Consider the following 2,657-nt stretch of genomic DNA (forward strand, 5'->3'; position numbering starts at 1 on the left):
TGTTTGGGTGCCTCACGAACTCTCCAATGATCATTGTTTCCAATGTTTCAATGCTGCTTCGTCTCTTCTGGCTCGTGAACCATTTTTAGACAGAATTGTCACCGGTGATGAAAAATGGATTCTCTATGCAAATATTAATTGCTAAAAACCACTTCGGCCCCAAAACATGGACTCCATTTGCAGAAAGTGATGCTTGACATTTAATGGGATGTCAAAGGAGTAACTCATTTCAAACTCCTCAATCCTCAGTGAACTGTCAATGCAGAGATCTATAGTCAACAACTGGAATGCTTAAATCAAGCCCTTCATCAGAAACGCCCTTCACTCATTAATCGGAAAGGTGTTTTTATCCACAACAATGCACATTCGCATGTGGCATGTAACACAAGATTATGGAGTTGGGTTGGACAGTTCTCCCCCACCCACCATATTCTCCAAATATGGCACCATCAGATTACTATCATTTTCGTTCGCTGTGTTATGTCTCTGTATGTTTGTTTGTTAATTTTTCTGCAATACAAGTCCTTTCTTAAATAAAACTAGTTTATTTTTCCTCAATACAACTTTGCAATACACTTAATTTCCACAGTTACTTTAACTTAAACACATGCTATAATTCACAACAATTCATTCACTTTACTACCGTGCTTGACTTAATTGTCCGTCTCTATCTCCGCCTGTCAGCAACTATAGTTCCGATCTCTGTATCTGCTATTCTCGGTTCACACTGACCGTAACTGGTGTCCTTGGTTCCCCACTCTCTCTATCTTGTCTCCTTTGTCTTGCACACTTATGTACAATAATAGCGCCTGCGTAGCCTCTTCGAGAATCTTCTAGACACTCATCACGTGCTACCAGCATCACTTGACTTCCACTATCGTAACACAAATGCGCGCACAGCACGCACTAGCGTTTTTCGCGAATCTTCTAGATAATCATTATGTGTTACCAATGTCACGTGACTTCTGCTGTCGTAACAGCTGCAACACCATCTTAATGGGAAAACATATGCAATGTGAAAGGCATTAAAGAGGACATCAACATGTTATTTGCTTCAGAGCCAAGTGATTTCTTTAATCAGGGCATGAACAATCTGATTGTAAGATGGAAAAGCATCATCAATAAGAATTGAGACTATTTCATTTAATAAATGTTTTCTTTCAATATATAGGTTGTTTTTTTCATCTAAAAAATTCGAGATTAATTTCTTGATGACCTAATATATAAAATGTATTTTCATCATTAAAACATTTAAAAGTTTATGTTATATATACGTACCTTATCTGTATTAAAACACAAAACAATCATCTTACATTATCTGTCTTTTAATGTTAAACATAAAACAGTTGCTACATATAATGTTTTTATTCATCAGTAAAACATTTAACTAAGTTTATATAGTATAAAGATTTGGAATTTAGTGTTACAATAGTTCCATTAGTGTACTTTTGTTGTTTTTTCATATGAGGTATATATATATATATATGTATATATTTTGTTGAATAAGACCGATGTCTGTAGGTTTACTTTCTTCTTGAGAAGATTTCTCAGAAGAAAGTAAACCTACAGACATCTGTCTTATTCAACAAAATCTGCCTACAAGAAAATCTGTCACCAAAGTACACCAATAAATATATATATATATACTCAGTAGGGTAAAAACAGACGTGAAGAAAAAAAAAGATGTGAAGAAACTTATCAATTTATTCAAAAGTTATAAAGTTAATGTTAACTTTAAGATTAGTACTTAATAAAACTTTGTAATATTTTTTACAGGATACATGTTCTAATTCGTAACCTGTTTCTCTTTAGTCTAACTGCAGGTTTTGATAAAGATATAAAGGTGAAGCTGTGATGTAACCATGGATGTATCAAAGATGAAAGTTGAACCCTTTTCTGAAAATGAGCAGGATGATTTGTTGGATATGAAATTGACGAAAAATGAAGATGAAACTCCTACGTTATCTAGTAGTAAGTGTATATATATGTAGAATATAAATATTTTGTGTTATGTCCAACACAAGTAGTGTGAATGTTACCTGTGTAACAGTGTACATGAATTTTCTGTCAGTGATTATTAGATATTTCTTATTGAGTTAATTTCCTCTGTCAGGTACATACACCAGTAAAATTAGGTTATATTCTTCTGCTTATTTTGGTCTTTGATACAAGTGACACTGCTGTGATTATAATCTATACCATCACCTGTGGGTGAGGTTATTTAAAATGTCATGCTTGTACTCTACTAACTAAACTAATTTTTAACCTATTGTCTACTGTTAGTAAAGAACTTTATATCAATACACAGTACACTTATTTCATCTATAATGTTTTTGTACAATTATCTTACTGATAAGAAATTAATATTATTGTCATTAAAACTAATAATTAACAACACATAAATATATAATGTTATTTCAATGTTAAGTATGAAGTATGGAGAACTTTAATTTTTTGTATAAGTAAAAACAAATTATTTTTTTTAAGTGCACTACTTAAAATATTTGAGAACTAAATACCTTCAGTTCAACCTTACTCACTGTAGAATTTTAAAGTAAGTACTGAAAACTTTGACTTGAAGTGTTAATTACCAATCTTAGCATGGTGTTAACAACTTGATCAATTTGATTGATTTGTAAAGACCTGTAAACTGTGAA

At 32.1% G+C, this 2,657-nt stretch overlaps 1 long non-coding RNA gene across 1 annotated transcript in view; it reads left to right on the forward strand.

Moving 5' to 3' along the window:
* The window catches only part of LOC106472638, a 16,045-nt gene that overhangs the window by 3,629 nt on the left and 9,759 nt on the right, over positions 1-2,657 (forward strand). Inside the window, exon 2 of the long non-coding RNA XR_001291627.1 lies at positions 1,813-1,971. This is a non-coding gene — a long non-coding RNA (uncharacterized LOC106472638). The remainder of the gene's footprint in view (positions 1-1,812; positions 1,972-2,657) is intronic.

Source organism: Limulus polyphemus, unplaced genomic scaffold (genome assembly GCF_000517525.1).
Source record: "Limulus polyphemus unplaced genomic scaffold, Limulus_polyphemus-2.1.2 Scaffold5480, whole genome shotgun sequence".
NCBI classification, from domain to species: domain Eukaryota; kingdom Metazoa; phylum Arthropoda; class Merostomata; order Xiphosura; family Limulidae; genus Limulus; species Limulus polyphemus.